The sequence below is a fragment of the Biomphalaria glabrata genome, chromosome 18, assembly GCF_947242115.1.
Source record: "Biomphalaria glabrata chromosome 18, xgBioGlab47.1, whole genome shotgun sequence".
Lineage (NCBI taxonomy): Eukaryota > Metazoa > Mollusca > Gastropoda > Planorbidae > Biomphalaria > Biomphalaria glabrata.
This window is the reverse complement of record NC_074728.1, coordinates 17,279,976-17,300,787: the sequence shown is the minus strand read 5'-3', so window position 1 is coordinate 17,300,787 and position 20,812 is coordinate 17,279,976. Positions and strand designations below refer to the sequence as shown.

The window sequence follows — 20,812 nt, the reverse complement described above, 5'->3', positions numbered from 1 at the left end:
AAAAAAAAACAACAAAACAACCCTTGACCTCTAACTAGTGGACGGGTATAATTTATCTACATGCTTGACTGACTGTTATCTTTTTTGACTGACACCAAACTCTATTGCGTGCGTATGCTCAAGGAAAAAACAATGCTTGATGGTTAACACAAACAACAATACACACTACACTAGGACTAAATGTGTAGGCTCACTAGGTATATCTGACCAGGTTGTTGGTCTGAAATTCATGAACACATACATCCGACCACTATACAAGGCAGATTGCACTTTACTTATGAGATTTACATTAGTAACTAGTTAAATATATACTAACATTATTTACATTGACCTTCCTACACACATCCTTTACAGTTGGTGGCATCGTACATACACACAGACACACTCATGCTATACAGATTTTTAGAAATACTGATAAGCTTGAATAAATCAATCAGTAACAGAGTTTAAAACAATAAGGTATATAAAAGGAAAATAAAACCAACCAATACAGGTATGTTATTTAACAGTTTCGTAAAATGTTCAGCAACACAAGCTATTAACAAGACACTTAGGTATCCGGCCCCGGCCGAATATCAAATTTTACTATCCATTCATATCCGGCCCCGGTCGGATATCAAAAAGTACTATCCGGTGCACCCCTACTTTCTTGGGACACAACTTATTATGTTGTGCTTTGAGTTAGTCACAGCATTGCAGGGATTGGTGTGCAGCAGCCCCCTCAGAAGTAATGAAAATTTTCTGCACATTTTTGAAGATCAATCAAAAGTCAAATGAATAACATTATTGAACTAAACCTTGTACTAACAATTTTTTACTCTATTACTTCTGAAGTAGTGAAGCTATCGTGCTGATAAAAGAAGTAACCTAAGTTAATATTCAATTATTGTATTATTAGCTTCTAATTTTGTATGTTCCATTTTTGGAACACTAGGCAAATGCTGTACCACCAGTGATAGTGATTCCATTTAAACTGCCCTTGGTGATGAAGAACAAATGTACATAATAGTGCTGCCATGAGATGTGATCGCTTTGAAACTATATTTTCAAAGCATGTTTATTTATGCAAATTTATTTAGCTCAAATTGCTATTAAGGCTCTAAGGGACATGTTTTCAAAGCTGCATCATCCCATTAAAGAATCCTATAATGGATACATAACATTTAATTCAAATAAAAAGTATTTCACCATTGATTAATTAATCCAAGGTTCCTTATTTATGTCATCATGGGTAAAGACAATATATTTGCAGCAAGATCATTTGTTTCTGCTTCAAGTCATTGGTGTGTTGTCACTGGTATGGACTACATTAGCTGGTTTCAGCCATTGGAATTATTAGAAATATGGTGTGAAATGCACCTCTTATTCTGTAGTTTAGCAAGACACTTGTGCAGGCACACCCTGGACAAAACAATTTTTTTGTTAGATACCTTTTTTAATTGCTTTATTGGTAACCTCCTGTTCCATGGGGCATCAAGCAACAGGTACAGTGAGAAGGATCACATTAACAAAGATGTAGTTCTAAAAAAATTGACACATAAGGCTATATTGTTTAAACATGGTATGATATCTGATTAGTTCATGTTGCATACTTTGTTGTTGCTCTGTGTCCTGTCAATTGATATTTTCAAAACCTGAAAACAACACTTCAAGTACAGCAGCTAAAGATAATCAGTCTTCATTCATTTTATGGGAGCTGTTGACAGCTGGTGAAAACATTAATAAATTCTCTGGAAAGAAATGGCTTGCAACTCCTCTATTTTTTTTTTGTTTGAATTGCTTTACACAATGCCTGGAAACTGCATATTACATTATAAGAACCCAATTTATCTTTTGGAGTTAGGGTTATCATATATTATTATTTCGAGAACCTGCTGACCCTGGCCAATAAGTAATACCTTCTCATCATTGCAACATTAATACATGCTATGAGTGCCTGGCTATAGTCTAACATAAAATACAAATGCAGTGTGCTCATTGTGAAAAGAATAAAACATTTGGATATGTAAAATGTGATGTTGCCCTACTTTTGAAATGCTCTGCTACAAATTACACTGAGTAGTAGGTAATGCTTTTATGTGTTGTAGTAGTCGATTTGCATAGTGTTCAAATTTCGGAACACCTCTTAGAATGGAATGGAATACATTTTTTTTTCTCTTCAAATTCATCTTTTTTATATTTTTCTACATAGTATATTTGCAAAATTTTGCACACATCATACATTTTAAGGGAATCTATTGTCAGAATTGTATTCTTTGTGTCCAGGTAACACTTGGAGCTACTGATGATCATGATGACTTTGGTCAAGAAACTGGAGCTGAACATTTTATAGGTCAGTTTTCTTTAAGATTGAAAAGAAATCTTACTAATAAGAATCATACAGTATATAATATATGCATACTAAATATAATCATGCTCATACTTTGTTACAGTGTACAGTGTTTAATATTGAATATATTGTTATGACTCTTAATTGCTTTTGACACGGGCTGGATTTTAGTAGTTTTTCTTTTATGGGGCTAACTTTTCTAAATGAAATACACTTACTTTTGGGCATTCTTTTTTATTGTGTTTTGCCATTGCTTTCTTTGTCTGCCTCTTTTCCTAACCCTAACCCTAACCCTAACCCTGCCTCTTTTTCTTTTTCCTTGTACTGTTCCCTAAAGAAAGGTCTTTGTGAGCCCCGACGATCTTGTAATATGGCCATAAAGTTTTAGTTTGCTTTTTGTTTTTACTATAGTTTGCAGGTCATCGTGGGGTCCAATAGCTGCATTAACCCTCTCTCTAATTTGTAATGCAGTCTTTAAATGTCATACCTAGGATCCTTCTTTAGCATCTCAATTCCATTGCTAGGATCCTCCTCTCTAGCTGTGCAGTCAGCGTCCAAGCATATAAGAATGAGGCCAGGGAGTGCTTAGTCTAATTTTGGTGTCAAGGGCTATTGAAGAAACTAAACAATTTTCTATTTAACTAATATATTACTATTTTTTAAAATGATTAGCTGATTAAAAAATTATTCAAATATTTGAAAATTGAAATTGCACTTAGCATAGGGTATAAAGACGTGGACCTGCAAAGGTATTTTTAGTCTTAAGAAATCTAGTTGTTCATTTGTGTTTTTTTTTTTTTTGCTAATTTATATTTAATCTATTAATATCTTTCTAAATGTGACATTTTCTATTTTGCCTGACACAGAACTAGTCATTCTATAAAATGACTAGACATATTATAGAATGCCTAGGCAAAGTAGAAAGTGGAGATCAGTACCTACTTTGCCCCAAAACACAAGACACTCTATAGAATGCATGTGTGTCACACTTTGCTGGTGACACACACACACGCACACAAACACATACATCTTTCATCCATATATGTAAGCAAGATCGCCGGGTATAGCCGGCATGCCGGCAAAATCAAAGTAAAAAAAAAGCTTGCCGGCAAATGCCGGTCCAACTGATTTCCGGCTCGGTATTGGCCTTTTTTTTTCACTTGCTATAACGTTTTGGTCTTTCAAACTAAAAATTAATAAGTCGAATTCAAAGAAAGACAGGAAGTTACGGGAAATAAGTTACGCGCATGCGCCTATTTCCGTACTTTCACTTTATATCAACAAACGTAAACAAAAGTTAGAAACAAATCCATAGGCCAAGGCCTTAGACAAAGACGCCTAATAAAAAGTTAGTATGTAGATCTTATTAAGTAATTGTATTCTAATAAGTTTGATCTGCCGGCATAAGAACTTGTCTTTTTAAAACAAAACAAAAAATGAGACCTGACCTAGATCTAGTTTATTGTTTGAAATATTGACTGTATAAAATTTATAAATACAATGACTATGTCAGACTATGACATCAATTCAAATTAATCAAATGAAAATGATTGATCTGTTCATTCAGTGATGTCCAACAGTGGCGCTTCACTGCCTGCATCCCAGGATTTAGCCAGTGTTATCAGCTTCAACTCCACCAACACAAACAGTGGTGGTAGCAGTAGCAGTGGGGGAGCAGCCAGTGGGTCTACAAGTGACCAACCACAACAACTTGGATCAAAAGTAAGCAAAGTTCATTTCTTGTTTGCTTAGTGTCTTCAATGAGAACAGGCTATACTTTGATTTCTCTACAACACTTTTATATGTCTTTACTATTTACCAAAGTCTTGTTTCAATGTTTAATAGTTTTGGTTGAATGGCATAGTGTAGAAGTATGTTTTTTTTCTATGATTCTGACTTTTGTTTATTTTCCTTATATCTTTAATGATATATCTGTACATTTTCTCAACACCAATCTCAAGGATTCCTTAAATTAATTCTATAGTAGTAAAAAAGTAAAGTTTCCCTTTCAGACCTTGTGTTCTATAGGGCCTACGGTTAATTAATTCTATATCTAAGCTTTTTTAAAATTTAAACTAACACTGCTATTTGATCTCTGCTTCGCTAAATGCATCTATCGAACAGGTAGAGATGGTGTACTCACTTCTCAGTATGCTTGGTACTCATGACAAGGATGACATGTCCAGGACTCTGTTTGCCATATCCCAGTCCCAAGACAGCTGTATTGCCATGAGACAATCAGGTACAGAGTGTTTTAGTTCATTCACAAAAAGAAAACTGAACTTGTTACCACTAACTGAAGTTTGGGCAATCTTCAATTGTAAAGGTGGATTTAAAAAAAAGAAAGAGGTCAAGCTATTACTATATTTAGTCCCAAAATATTTTTACCATTACAACTAAGTAATAACTGATTTTGTTAAGGTTTAGACAGAGAGATTGTTTAAATAATATTACTTGTACGCAGCTAACCTAACTCGTATGGGCCATTAGTTATAAGCTCTTTGTTAATGTCTAGTTAAACTCACTGAATCTTTTTTTGAGAACTTGATATTAACTTTACAGTAAAACTTATCTCCTAAAGGAAGAAATGAATTTATACTCACCAAAGCAAAATCACTCTAAAGTGAAATAGAAAATATGCAATCAATAGTCAACAAGTAGGTTGTGTTCCAAACTTCTAAATCACAATGTGTTGGGTTCACAAAATATACAAATTATCTGAGATTGGTTTTACATTGTTTCATACTTCTATTTGTCTATAATAGGATTGGAAATCTTGTAACTCATTAAAACAAGTAATTTCAATATAAAAAATAAATGTCTTTGACAGAGACTGAGGCTATCTCTTTAGATATGTAATTAATTAATAATAATAAAAATAATTTTATTTATAAAGCGCTGTTAACAAACAAAAAATGTAGGCTCAAGGCGCTGTAATAACATTACAAACACAAACAGGACAATGGAAATCAAAAACTAATCTAAAAAAGTTTTAAACAAGTAGGTCTTAATGTTCTTCTTAAAAGTGGTATAGCATGTTGTCTGTCTGAGATCAATGGGGAGTGAGTTCCAAACCTTTGGTCTGTGCACTGAAAAAACCCTGAGGGAGAAACATGACACCACTAAAAGCGTTGAGTCCATTGAGCGAAGGGCTCTCTTGGGGACATATGGAGTAATCAGTTCTCTAAGGTACAGGGGCATCTCATTGTTATATATACACTGATGACAAAGTGTGGCGACCTTGTAATCGATTCTCACTTTCCCGGGAAGCCAATGGAGCATGCGCAAGAGCATAGTAGCAGAATCTTGTCTTTTTTTCTAAGTACTATTCGTGTGGCGTTGTTCTGTATACGTTGCAGTTTGGCTATTTTGTCATCAGGTATACCTGCATTACAGTAGTCAAGGCGGGAGAGTATAAATGCCGCAGCTAGCGTTTTTGTTGACTCCGTTGTTAAATATGGTTGGATCTGGACTAATCTACGCAGCTGCAGATAAAGACCCTTGCAGAGCTGACTTATGTGTGGGTCGAAAGATAGTGTTGAGTTGAAGAAAACTCCAAGATTCCGCACTACATGGACATAAGGAAGCTGGCAGTTCATAATAAAAAGAGAATCTGTGCTTTCAACTTTTGAGACGTTGTTCCGGGTGCCAATCTTAATTATTTCTGTCTTATCTTCGTTCATCTTGAGCTTATTTTCAACCATCCAATTGCTCACCCTTGCAACGGTACTACTGATTTTCTCTGCCAGATGCGACACCTCTGATGGTACTGAGGAATTGTATAACTGTGAGTCATCGGCAAAGAAATGGTATAGGATGCCGGTTGGCCATATGACACCACTGAGTGGATATGTATACATAGTGAACAGTACTGGGCCTAGAACTGATCCCTGGGGTACTCCATACTTCAAGAGTAAGCTTGTTGATTCTGTTCCGTTAACAACGACACTTTGGGTGCGTTCAGTTGAAAAATTGGTCATTTCAAATGTTCACAAGCCTAGCTTAATGTGTTTCTAACATTCTGTTCTTGTTCGTCAAAAAGTATAAATTTTAATTTCATAAATAACTATTATTTGATCTTGATAATAAAAAAAATATATTATGACTTGTACATATTTTGTTATTTGTTTTATATTATTAACATTATTTAAATAGTAAAACTTTGAAACAATGTTGTTTATGTCATTCAGCATATTAGCCTGTGTGAACTCTGTAGCTAGGAAGCAATACTTTTTTTCTTCTCTTGTAACTTTTTAAAATTATAATTGACTTCTCGTAACAAAGTCAGGAATAAGTGTGTAAGCACTTGTAACAAAATGTCTTTGTCTAACACTACACTAGGTTGTTATGATATGGATCACCATCCAGGATCTGCTATAGCTGCACTGATGAAACTGTCATTTGATGAAGATTACAGGCACGCCATATGTACTTTAGGTGGATTACAAGCAATAGCTGAACTGTTGGAGATTGAAAACAGAGTTGCTGGACCTGCTCATGACTATGAGTAAGACATGTCTTGTTTATCAGATGAGATTTTTTTTTAAGTCAAAATACCATTGCTGGTGATATATTTATTTATCCTCAAGTCTTTATTAGACCAATCAGTCAGATCTAATATGAACACCATAGTTGTTTCATGGCTGTAGGAGGCCATGCTTTGTAATATGCAAATTTGTATTTATCTAGTACATTTAAATGATCATGCTTCATCATTATTTTTCTTTCTGTACATTTAGCACCACAGTACGCCGGTATGCTTGTATGACACTAACCAACTTAACATTTGGTGATGGCAAAAACAAAGCTTTGTTATGCTCCATGAAAGGAGCCATGGAGGCTCTAGTGGACCAGCTGAGGTCTCCTAATGAGGATCTGATCCAAGCAGCTGCAAGTGTGCTCAGGAATCTCAGTTGGAGAGCAGATCTTGCTAGTAAGAAAACATTGAGAGAGGTATTCACAACTCAGATATTTAGCTTATGTCAAACAAAATGTTGATAAAATGTCGAATCCATTAAGAATTTTGAAAATGATTAAATTTCCATTACTTAAATTTTATTATTATTTTATTATTATTATGTTAGAAATGGTCGAGTTTCGCTAAAGAGAAACGAAATTCATCGTAGTCCCTTTAGCAGTTTCCACTGAGGAATTTTCTGGTGATGTGGCAGGTCTGCAGCAGTACCGCCCTCTGACAGGCAACTAGGATGTTCCTCGGAATGTTAGCTTCCGGCGGCCATTATTATTATTATTATTATTTTATTAGTGGCAATAAACTTTTACTGTCTTTATAATACTTCTAAATGGCATGCATTGGAAATACTTCAGCACCTAGCCAGTTGTGAGGATTAGACTCCAAGCACGGTAAAGCTCTTCTTATTGACAGGTGAAAGCAGATACCTGCCTTAATGAGTGCGAGGAGCTTAACTTAGACTAGAAAGCTTGCATCAAGCCTCACTTTCATCTATCCCTAGTCTGTTAAACTATTGGGGCACCACACATGATGAAAGATCTTTTTACAATCCTCTTTGCTTTTGCCTAGGATAGAATCTCTTTTAATATCCATTCTTTGACGTCATCTTTACGTTGGTCTGTCTTCTTTTCCCTGGTACTCTTCCCTAAGAACATCTATGCACGTTGTGAGGACCTTGTAAGATGTCCATAAAGTTGTAGTTTTTTGACAGTGGTCAGCAGGTTGTCCTGGGGTCCCATAGCCATAAGATCCTGTTTTGAATTTCCTCATTTGTGATGCGCTCTTTGTGGTAGATACCTAGCATCATTTTATTGATATGAACCTCCTCTCTAGCTCTGCAGTCAGCATCCAAGACTTGCAAGCATATAAGAATGTGGCCATGAACATGGAGTGCATCAGTTTGATTTTAGAGTCAAGCAATATCCATAAATATCGTGTGTAATAATTACATAATGAAAAGTGTGGCAAAAAGCTTAGAATTGAGAGTTTTTAATGTCTTATGTTTTTGTTTCTTAAACAAGGTCTTTCTGGCTGTTTCAGATTGGTGCTGTGACTACATTTATGAAATCTGCCATGATTGTAAAGAAAGAAACAACTTTAAAGAGTATTCTGTCAGCTCTTTGGAACTTATCATCTCATTGTTCTGAGAACAAGGCTGAAATCTGTGCTGTTGATGGAGCTCTTCAGTTTCTTGTTGGTCTTCTAACTTACAAGAGCGCTGCAAAAACTCTAGCCATTGTAGAAAATGGAGGGGGTATTCTCCGCAATGTTTCTAGTCAAATAGCCATAAGAGAAGATTACCGTCTAATTCTCCGTCAGAGTGGGTGTCTTCAAATCCTACTCCATCACCTTCGCTCCACCAGCCTAACTATTGTCAGCAATGCATGTGGGACACTGTGGAATTTATCTGCAAGATGTGAAGAAGATCAAAATACTCTGAGAAATGGGAGCAGTCAGTATGTTAAAAAATTTAGTTCATTCAAGACATAAAATGATATCAAGTGAAAGTTCAGCTGCACTTAGGAATTTAGTCTCATCTATTCCTTCTGGAAATCCCGTAGAGAATGAAAAAACTGTTAAAGCAACTCGACCTAGTCTTCATGCTCTTAAGCAGCAGGCTATGGAAGCAGAACTAGACCAAAGCTTGTCCAAAATCTGTGAAAATGTTGATAATTCTCGAGATTCCCCTACTAATGAAGTCCACAGATCTGAAAATGAACCTCGAAGGTTTGTCTACAACCACAATCAAGCTTCTGGAGCATTTAAAAATAGTGCAGACACTGCCAATCGAATGCTCTTACCACAGCTCATGGCTTGTGCTGGTAGCCAAGAGAGTACTTCTACTCCAGGAAAGAGGTTTAACAATTCTTCCACACAGTTCCGCACCATGCCTGCTGCCCATCAGAACAAAACACACCATCTTCCAATGCAGCTATTGAGTGTGTATGCAGAAACAGACTTAGATTGTGTAGTGGATCAACCCACAGATTTCAGCCTCCGTTACAATGAGGTGTCTGAAGAGAGTTGTAGTGACAGTTTCCAGGAGCAGCCAATTAACTATTCCATCAGATACAGAGATAATGCAACAGCTGAAGGCCCAGATATTCCTGTGTATCAAGATGAGCGCCACTGTGTAGAATGTAAGTATGCTGAGGCCATGAGAGCTGACTACAGAATGGATAACAGCTCTAATGATGACCAGGTGAGAACATTCTGTACAGAAGGCACTCCTTACCTATCTACAGCAACATCCCTCACAGACCTGACTCAAGCTGGTAAATCTGATGAGGAAAGAGATGAAGATATGAACAAAATTGGCCTAGATAATTATGATGATGGTGCTGCCTCAAAGAATGCTACACTTATTGACCCAGATAGAACTTTGACTGAGTCTGACCAGACTATGACTAAAGTAAAATGTGAAGCTGACCATGTAGCAGGTAGTTCCGGTAGTCAGACAACTGATAGACGAACAGGTTCTAATGTAGTATGTGGGAGCAGTGGACGCAATAGTGGTAAGTTGTATAACATTATTATTGCTTTTACCATGAATGGAATGTAGAAACATTAAATAAATAATCTAGTGCACTTTCACATCTCAGTAGTCTAGAACCAAACTGTAAATTCACCCTTTCATTAATGATAATAATAATCTTTATTATACATGAGGCAGAAAACATATTGAGCTCTCAACATTCTTCTTTCAAACTGACTTTTATTGACATATATGAGGACATTTCATCACACAAAACAAAACATTATAACAATAGAAAATAAAATAAATGTGCACACCAGTTTCACTCAAAAGTTACATGTACAATGTTTGTATCAGATAGTTAAATTGTATTTAATGATTAGCTTGTTTTTGTGCCTGTTTTTTTTGTTTTTTGTAATACAATGTTTAATAAAAGTCACAAAATTATATTTAATTAATGCAAATAATGCTATGTAAAGTTATATCTATAATTTTAAGTTCTAACCTTAATTGTTTCTAAAAAAATTGGTGGTTTTGATTTTAATACAAAAAGGTAAAATGAATATCTTTAACTGACTGAATGTAAACAAGGGTAGCGCTATCTTGATTCAAGAGCATTGAGTTAAAAGAAACACTTGTAATCTATTTAAAGTTCATTATTAATATCACATTATATATTGTTGATCACATATAAATTGATTAAAATTTTATCAACAGCTCAATGTGGTTATTACAGGAAGATGGTTTGTTTTTGCTGTATTACATGTTGATTGTTTCAACTCATAACTTTTGAAATATTTTGAAAATAAATTGGAAAAAAAGTGTACTACTAGTTCCAAGACAAATCTTTTCTTCAGAAATAAACTGTACACATGATGACATAACAAACACTTAATTACTTTTGTAATTACTTTGCACAATTATTCATTATTCATTGCCCCTAACAAAACAGGAATCAATAAAAAAAATTGACAAATTATTTTGTATCCATTAGTCATAACTAATTAATTTTTTTTTATATGGAGACAGTATGAGCCTTGTGTAGAGACTTAGTAATCATCTAAAATTAGAAATTAACAATAGATAACTATAATACCTACTATTTTTTTAAAGCACTTGGCTTAGTGGTGTAGCTTGAGTATTTGATGCTCTGTGCTGCAGATCCTCATGATGCTCTCCAAAAAAAAGTTTTAAAACAGCGAAAAGTTTCTAATTTTGAAATGAAGTTTATTGCTATTTCGCAAAGAAACAATTTTACAAAAAAAAATAAATAATACAAGTGAATCTCAAGAGGTTTCTCACCAGCAAGTTATCGATAATTTTTTCAAAATCAGATTTTTTCCCCACTAGGTCTTGTTCAATAGACGAAATTACAAAATTAGTAAGTCGTAAATCGGTCATCGTTGATTGTTAGTTTTTCTTGGAAAAACTTTGCTTGCATGTAGCCACACTTACCACAATGGTATAAATAAATATGCGAATCAAGATGGCAATATTCGGGGACGACATATTTTTTATATATATAAAACTCTAAAACTCAATAGATTCTTGTTTTGAAAGTTCTGAGACTTCTGGAGAAACTGTGATAATTACCTGAAGTTCCCAGACAAAATTAGTTTTTGTCTATGTGATTGGGAGAACCATCGAGATTGATTTAAAATTTTCGGTCTCTCAGGAATGGATTGTACTTCCATAGTAATTTCACTCCAGGATATTTCTTTGATTTTGTAATGCTATTTCTTCTTCAACTCGTTCGCAATGCCTACGGAGTGCCAAATTCTCCTTAAGGGAAAATGCATGATGTCAAAGATTCTCTACATAAAATCTCTCCACATTTTCCCCTCTTGCTTAATGAAATCTTGAGCCTTGCTGTCATTATTGTTACCTAGTCACAGACAAACTTCAAGTTCCTTCCAAGCAAGTGATGTGTGGCTGAGAGGCTAAAACCACTTGATCAGGGCTTGGCCACCCTACAGTTTAATGCCCCCCACCTCTTGATGCCCAGTGCGGCCCGCACCACTTGCACATTGCTAGCTACGCCACTGACTTGGCTGGCTCTTTGGTAGTATGTTGACTTGAGGTTTGAATCCTCACGTTCAAATTCAAGTCGAACTACTTAAAATTTTGTAATAATTCTAAAAAGAAATCATGGAAAAAAATATTTCCTATTGCACAGATTTATTATTATTATTGATGTTGTATATTTGTTTTAGAAAAATGACTTATATAAATAAGCTATGGTGTTAGTGATAACATTTTATGTTTCTATGTATAGCGCCCATGTCGTTCAAAGCAAGTTCTCAGATGTCGGACATACAAACAGACCAACCTAATTTTCATGCTGATACTTATGAAGGTGATGGTCTTTAATAATTTGTTTTGTTGCTACATTTACAGTGTCTTTAAATTTACATTTAAAAATCTTAATTTTTTTAGCTTTGTTAAGAACCAATTTAAGCCACAAGACTAGCATTGATGCTTTATGATATAATATCAAAGGTTATTTCAAAAGTGTAGAAATATTTTTTTTTCATTAAATATTTTAAAAGTATTGACAGTAGTAAGTTCTTTAAAGGTGATCGTTTATTAACATTCTAAACAAGGAGTCATCTGTTATTATGGTTGACAGTTAATGAGGGTGTCATGTGGCCAGCACAACTTCCAGATATCTTTACTTTCCCCAACTAATGTCAGCGACCCATTAGAGTTGGTTGACCCAGGAGTGTGATAGTAAATGTTATTGTTTCATCAGGCCCGTCTCATTATTGTAACCCAGTGATGCATGTTGCTGATGTGAAAGAATTAATAGATAAGGGGGATAATTGAATTCCTTTTAGGCCTATACATATGGACGATCTAACATGAATAAAGGAGCATTTAAACAGACAAGAAAGTGTTTGTTAGTCTCTACTAGCCTACTATTACAAGGAGTATCCTAAAAAACTAATTAAAAATCAAGTCAAGTGCTTTAACACTCATCCACTCAAGCCCCCATATATATATTGCATATCTTCTGCACACACAAATGCGCTGGTATAGAAGGTCCAAGAAATGCAAAATTGGCACTATAATAAGTTTAGTCAACTAATAGTACCACACAATCTTAGAGTTTAGTTAGTTTAGGGTTATAAGTTATAAAATGTTTTACATGTTTCGGATGTTCCTTCAGAGTTGAAGATAATTACTTCCTAGTCCAAACCTCCTGCAGAACGACGGGGGATGGGAGTGGGCAGGGTTTGAACCCGGGACCATCGATAAATCTTAACAACAGTCCAGCGCGAAAACCGCACGACCAGGCAGCCATCCAAGTTATAAAAGATCATTAGTCTCAAGGAAAACTGCTGACAATATTTCTGTATGAATTTCCACAATAAGTTGTTTCCACTTAACATTTAAGTGCATGCTGGTCTTAAACAACTGATATAGGAACAATCAAGGAAACTAAATTACTTCCACAATTCATTCCCTCTTTAAGTGCAGAGTTACTCTCGGGGGAGTAACTTTTTAATGTTACACTTTTTAGTTCCATTTTTTTTTTTAAAAGTTTCTGTGTGTGAGAGTGATGATTCTTTGTTTTGGTAGTAAATTAGATGCAGGAGAAACATGTTAAAAAAAAGACAACAGTTTGTTAGTGATTCCTCTGTTTTAGTTTATTTCGCAGGTACAATTTCTTAGTGTGTTTGTTATTCTTTTATGGAATCCGAAGTCACAAAAAGTGTTTGGTTTTGTGATTTTTCAATATTTTTGGATTAAATGTATAACAAAAAGGTTAAACTTCAAGTATATAGTTTTTTAATCAAGTTTTAAAATACATTTCCTTTTTCTGTGCTCAGTTAAAATTAAATTTAAAAAAAAATTTTCTTGAATAATTTATTTTATTTATTACTTTTTTTTTCTAGCCTAGTCATTTTCTTTTACAATAAAATAAAATATGTTAGATTATATAATAAAATAAAAAAAGTTAGATCACTACCTTAGTAGATTAGTAGTTAGTTTTATTAATATCTCTCCCCCCCAACCCCCTTGAAGTTTTTGTCAAAATAAGTTGCGCTGAAACAGTTGAAAATATAATGGAAAAAAAAAAATCTTAAACATATGGTTCTTATCAAGTAACACTCATTCATGTATATAAAAAAAACAACTTGTTTCTGGCTGATATTGTAGGTGCTTTGGATCAGACAAAGAGATACTGTGAGGAAGGGACACCAGTCTGTTTTTCAAGAGTTTCTTCCCTTAGTAGTTTACATAGCAGTGAGGCCAGAGATGGAGATGGACCTGTTAGACTTGTTGGAAACATGACTGAAAAGGTGAGAACATTATCATGTTAGTTTTCCTTTGACTATCATTCTATCTGAACAAGTTATATTACTTTTTAAACTGTTCATTTATAGAATCAGGCTAGATGTCACAAGCAAATTGGCAAGTGCTAAAGGTTTAAAATGTTATTGATTTGTGTAAATGTAGCAGAGTTGAAGTTACTGATTAACATGCATGACTAGATTGACACATGAAATGTGTAGGACATAATTATCTTTTTTTTTTTTTTTGAAGTAGCATCTGTAATCTATTTAATAAGATAAGAAAAAAAAAGTTAATAGAAATGTTCAAGGACTTAAATAATAATAGTTTCTTATTGTGTGTGTTGACTAGATTGAGCTTGCTAACATAGAAGAGATAGAAACTCCAGAGGCCAGGGTCATTGAAAACGAACAAGCAGCTGCTGCTTCAGGCAAGCCTGGATCAAAACTAAGACGAACTTCTACTGACCAGGTTGCCCGTACTGATAGAGAGGCAAAAACAGTGACTTTTGATGAAAATCATCAGGTGAATAAATTTTTCCTATTTTTTAATTCTTTTGTTTTTACTTTTTCAGTATTTTTTTTTATTGCCAACATAAACAAAAATAAGACATTAATATTTTGTATGCAATCTGTCAAAATGTATAATAGATCTGATGTTATTGGTTTTCTAGGTATTAAACAATGGTTAATACCATTAATACCATTTATTAATACACTTTATTTTTGCTTGTTCAGGTTGAGGAAACTCCATTAATGTTCAGTCGAAGTAGCTCTCCAGAATCTTTGAGCAGTTTTGACACTCAGTCAGTACACAGCTCAGTCATTAGTGAATACAGTCGCAGGGCTAGTGAGGTTGTCTCTACCAGTTACATCCCAGACTCACCTTCAGAGTCCATGCCTTCCAGTCCCAGTAGGACACACTCACCAACCCAAAGGTTTAAAGATGTTGGATTGGGACCCAAGCCTCTGGCAGCAGCCAAGCAAATATTGGACGTAAGAAAACCAGTAAATCTGTTCAAACCTGAACCCTATTTGAATTTTACCAGCTTTGAAGAAGATGATAAACCCATAAACTTTGCGATCAGAAATGCTGAGAAAGACTTGCTTTTATTGAATACATTTGCTGATTTTGAGGAAGATCAACCTGTCAATTTTTCTGCATACTCCCAGGAAACCCCACCCATTACATTTAGTACTTTTCAGAAAAGTATTGCACCTCCAAGTGTATTCCCAAATAATGTTACAAATAGAGCCAAGACATTGCCAACTCTAGTAGAGCATGCCAATGAATCTGAGGTAGCAGTGAGTGGGAAACTTGAAATACCTGCTTCTTATCTTGGGTTAAACCCAACCCCCAAAATGTCTGAAATTCCAGCAAAAGAACAGTCAATAGCAGCAAAAACTGAAGCATCAACACAGGCCCAAGAACCTAACTTAACTAAGGTCCAGGAAACAGAAAGTGGTACAGAGATAGTGACTAAAATGGCATCAGCTCCCACAACAGCCACTGTAGCTGTCAATAAGCCCTGGTCTCCAGCCACAGAGCAACTGAAGCAGGAAGACGGAGATTCTTCCATGTCTGAAAGAGAGGAGGACATTTTGGCACAGTGCATTAGTTCTGGAATGCCAACACCGTCTGCCTCATCATCTGCTAGAAAGATCAGACGAGCAACTGTGAAGAACACTGTAAGAAAAAAATCAGCCATTCCAACCAATGCTTCAGCTAGACCAAAGCTGTCAACTCCTTCAGCTGAACATTCTAAGACCATCACACCAACCCAGCAAAGCTCTACCCCTACTAGCACCAAACTATTAAGGTCTGGAATCAATCTAAAAAATGCTAAAATTCCTTTAAAATCTGAGCCTGCAAAAACACCAATTAAAACTTTCAAACTTTCAACAGATGCTGCGGCAGTAGCTTCAGGATCCTCAACTGCTAACTTCATGGTGCCATCCATAGCTCACACAGCTGCCACTGTCAAATCTTCTGTCAGTAAAAACTTAACTCCTGCACTCAACAGAGCAGCTGAACTGAGGTCTCCAAAGAAAGGTTTAGCTGTTACCAGAAATGTGTGTGACTCTCTCTTACCACACACTCAGAACTTGAACCAATATGTGGATATCAATGAAGACTGCATCAGGTCTTATGCTACAGAGGGGACTCCCTTAAACTTTTCAGCTGCCACTTCCTTAAGTGATTTAAGTGTGGCTGGGGATAAAGTCGACCGACCAATCAAATTTGTTGTTGAGGATACACCAGTTTGTTTTTCCGGGAACTCATCATTGAGTTCCATCACAAGTTTAGATAAGCCAGAACAGCCCTATGTGCCAGCACCAAATCAAAATAGTTCTACAGGAATTAAAATAAAGTTAGAAATGAAGCAGAATGAATTTAATGATTCCTTAAACGATGAGTTAGCAGACTGTGATCCAACTCCATCTGAACAGGCCCTGTTAGAACAGTGCATCAACTCAGTAATGCCTAAGTCTAGGCATTCTAGAGGAGAGGACAAAACTAAAAGACACTCTAGGGGCAAGTTCTTTGTCCCTAAAGCTGGGGGCAACATTGCGATGAATGGTGGACTCACAAAGAGTGCCTCGTTTGAGATGACCACAGGACTGTCTAATGGCTACCACATTGGTAGTGACAATGGTTCTCAGGGATCTCTGTCTCATGACCAGAGCAGTTATGAGAACTTGATGACGAGGTCTTGTTCAAACACCACAGAACTGGACCTTGACCTTCAGGCTACACCAACATCTCGACAGTCTCGCTACTGCAACTGGCACAGGCAGCGTCACCATTCACAGGGTGAAAACACTAATGTTAGGAGCCACTTTAGATCCCATTCTCAGGACAATGATAATTATTTAAAAGCTGAGAAGGAGATTAGTAACAAATTAGCCAAAGCCAACTGTCATACAGGTCAGCATATGTATCAAGGCTCTCTGGAATCTGTTCAGTATGTTCTTCATGACAGGCAGTTAGGCAGCCAGACTAATCCAATGAAGACTAGTAAAGAAATAAGTGACTTTGTTGAAGTTTGTGAGATCTCCAATGACAACATGGGAGGCCTCTTAGCACTGCATGATGATGTGGACATTGATACAGCTGTGTTTAATGATCACAGTGTGGTTGAACTGACTGCTGATGAGGAGTCTGTGAACCAGACATTAAAGGTAGATTATGATGACAGTGAGGCTGGCAATGTCACAGTTAAAGCAGAATACACTAGTGAACTAAATGTTGTACACTTTTTAATGATGAGGATGAAGGTCACCACAAATGGTAAACAATCTAACCCAAGGGCAGCTCAAGGCAACTCTCCAGCAGGTTGTTCTAGCATGACTAAACCAGTTGTAACTAAGAGCTCCAGTTCCCCTCCATCAAGCACAGCTACAAAAAACACCAATGTTGTGAACACTGAAGGGGGCTCTTTTCCTAACACTGTCAGTCAAACACTGAGCTCTGAAATAAAAGAAAATAAACAGAGGACAGAGTCATTGAATATTTCATCAGGTGACTTAGGAAATAGACTGTCCAACGGCCTGACTAGTGATTCTTGGAACAAAACATTCAACTTTTCGGACTATATAGAAGAAAATGCTCAAGATAAACTGGTTCAAATGAATTCTAAAGAAGCTCCTGCTGTAAAACGTGCCTTAAAAACACCCAACAAATCCCCAAGTTCTATACCAACTATTGCCAAAGCATCTGTCAGCTGTAATAATGGTCTGAACCAATCCAAATTACCTACTTTAAGCCAAGGAAATAAAGCATTGGCTAATGTGTCCCCAAACCAAACAAATAAAATAGCAACCAGTGCTTCAAGATCAGTCAGTGGGAATTCTCTAAGCCAAACTGCTAGTGAAAAGAAATCAGCAATTACCAAAAATAGTAGTAGCCCTGCCAATGTTGGCACTGTTAAAGGGTTTGCTAGAAGTTTGAGCAATGATACAAAAGCCAGCAATGTTAATAGATCCAGTGATAGTTTGAAAGCACCTAATCAACCTTTGACCCCTGTTAGTTCTGGTAACAGTCGCAGATCTTCCCATTCATCTACATCTGGTATTCCTACAAAAGCTTTAGATGGATCAAACTCATCACTTAATACAGAATGCAATGAACGAACACCGCCTGGTGTTTCCAACAAGAAACAAGTGCCTAGCAAGATAGCAACATTGTGGAAAAGAGATGGCAGCCTTGAAAGATTACCTTCAAGAGAAAGCCCTTCATCTTCTGCATCATCTATGTCCAAACTTCCAGTGTCTACATCTGCTAGTAGCACCAAACCTAGCAGTCTTCCACCCTCTGGGTTTAAGGCAAAAACATCCTTCAGTCTTACAGTATCTGAGTCCTCTTCTGATGGCCTATGTAATAGTGCCACTTATGAAAAGATAGCTTCTGATGTGAAGGTAGCTAAAGGTCGTAAACCAAGCCAGCCCAGTGTCAAGAAAGCTGCTGATGTCTCCAAGTTGACCAAACAGAAACAAACAAGCTATGAATCTCCAGAGAGAGGTGTGAGGAGGGGGGAAGTGTTTGAGCTGTATGATGACCATGAGGAGGAGGATGACCAAAACCTGTATGACACAAATGACAGTGTAGAGAGCAACGTATTTGATGACTCCATGCTTAATCATCAAACAACCAATGACCACTCAGAGTCAGCTGATTCTCTTGATCAAAGTTGTGACTCCAGCTCTCATATAGATTCCAGCACATTCAGAAAGAAAAGGAGAGACCCAATTATCTCTAACTTGGAGTTACCCAATGGTGACGAAACTTGCAAGTCAATGTGTTCTTTTAATGATTCCATAGGATTTAACCAGAGCCTTGGGTTCAAACAGAAAACTTCAGTGACTGACAGCAGTTTCATCAGTGGCATGAGTATGAGTGACACAACCACATCCAAAAATGACAAGAAAAACAAACAGAAGGAGAAAGGAAAAACTAAGTCCAAAGTCCTCAAACGACTTTTCAGTTCCAGCAGACACAAGGATAAGGAATCCAAGAAGAACAATGAACTTCCCAAGTCTAAATCTGCTGATAAAGAACTAAGCAAGGGTAAAAAATGTAGCCACAAAGAAAAGAAAAATCACAAAGATAAAAAGGACTATGATTTTTTTAGTGCTAACATTAAGATTGAACCCTCAACAATGTGTGATATGGATGATAAATTGATCTGTCACCAAGGGACATCAACTTCCATAACGCCAAAACCAGGACAGTTACGTACTGAACACAAAGTAAGCCCATCTGCCATTGTGGCCCCTTTTAATTATAATCCTTCATCCTCTTTGCCAAATGGTAATGCCAGTGGCTTGGTAGCAGAGATTCTCTCCTCCATGCCAGTGTCAACCAACCAGCAGTGTTCTGATGACCACCTGGGTGAAAACAGGGACAGTGATAGTCTGTCCTCTAATCCTGGAAAACACTTGACAAAAACAGAAATGTTGGCAAGAAGACAACAGAGAAATCTTTCAACAGGTAAAGAAAACAAGAGTGATGCAGAACTATTGGCAGCTTGTATGGTGACTACAGTCTAGACCTGTCATATGCACATTGAATCCACTAAGAATAGAATGAATCTATTAACATGAAAACATTGATTTTTGTAGTGGTATTTCATTTGTGGATAGTTGGCATTAGGTCACAATCTATTTATTGAATGACATTTCTTCATATAAGCTCATCAGTTCACATAGAGTAACACAAATCTTTTCTTTTGTTTTTTATTAGTACATTTTTTAAATCCTGTTTTGTTTCAATGTTTGATTTTGTTTTGAACAAAAATGTCAAGGTAAAAAAAATGTTGGACCTAGAAATAGTTGGCACACTGGTCAAATTCTTTTTGAAATATTCATGAAAGAATTCTCACTTTCATTAGTTTTAAACTATCAGTGAATTTAAGTGGTGTTTCTACTCCATACAGACCAGTGTTTGCACTATTTCAAAGTTCAGCATAAATCTTTTTTTTTTTTTTGTTACTGTTGACATTTTCTTTTTTCATATTTTTTATCAAAATATACACAGGATGTAAATAATTTTTTAAAAAATAAAATGTCCAATTTGATATGAATATATTTATTCTAATATATTACAAGTGGATGCTCCATGTGTTTGGGTTAACTGCACTTCAAATATTAAAATGTTTGTTTATGGACATGATCTTTGAGTATCTCACTACTGGTACCCTATTATTATTTATTATTGTTAAAATATAACTGGGTAGCACGGGATAATGTTGTAGGTACATTTCATGCTTTTTTGTTACTATATTGTTATAATTAATAGTAAATAAAACATTAAAACACATACTATTTAGCATTAAAATGCTTAATTATTTTTGTGTTTTTCAATGTTATAACTAATCTGTTTTAATTTAAAGATTGTAAAAAAAAATAATTTTGTTTATATAGTTTTCCTCACAGTGCCACTTCATACTATTGTACACTGCCAATGTACATCTCACAGAATCTTTACAATGTGGAATTTTTCAAAATATCTTTTTTTTTCAACGATTTAGTAGGACCATTAGAAATTGATGTTTAATAAAAAAAATATATTTAATACAGTAATCAAGTTTTTGAGGTAAATGGGTTACCTCTAAGTAAAAAAAAAAATGAAGATAATAAAATAGTTTTCACGGTCATTTACATTTTCATCATAATGATAGTTCTTTGCCACATAGTAATAGTTCTGACTTGGCCTCTTGAATTAAATTTTTTTTCTA

General features: G+C 35.7%; 1 pseudogene; it reads left to right on the top strand.

Moving 5' to 3' along the window:
• The first annotated feature begins 1,465 nt into the window (after window positions 1–1,465).
• Window positions 1,466–20,481, top strand: LOC106079841 (uncharacterized; annotated as a pseudogene).
• The last annotated feature ends 331 nt before the right edge of the window (window positions 20,482–20,812 follow it).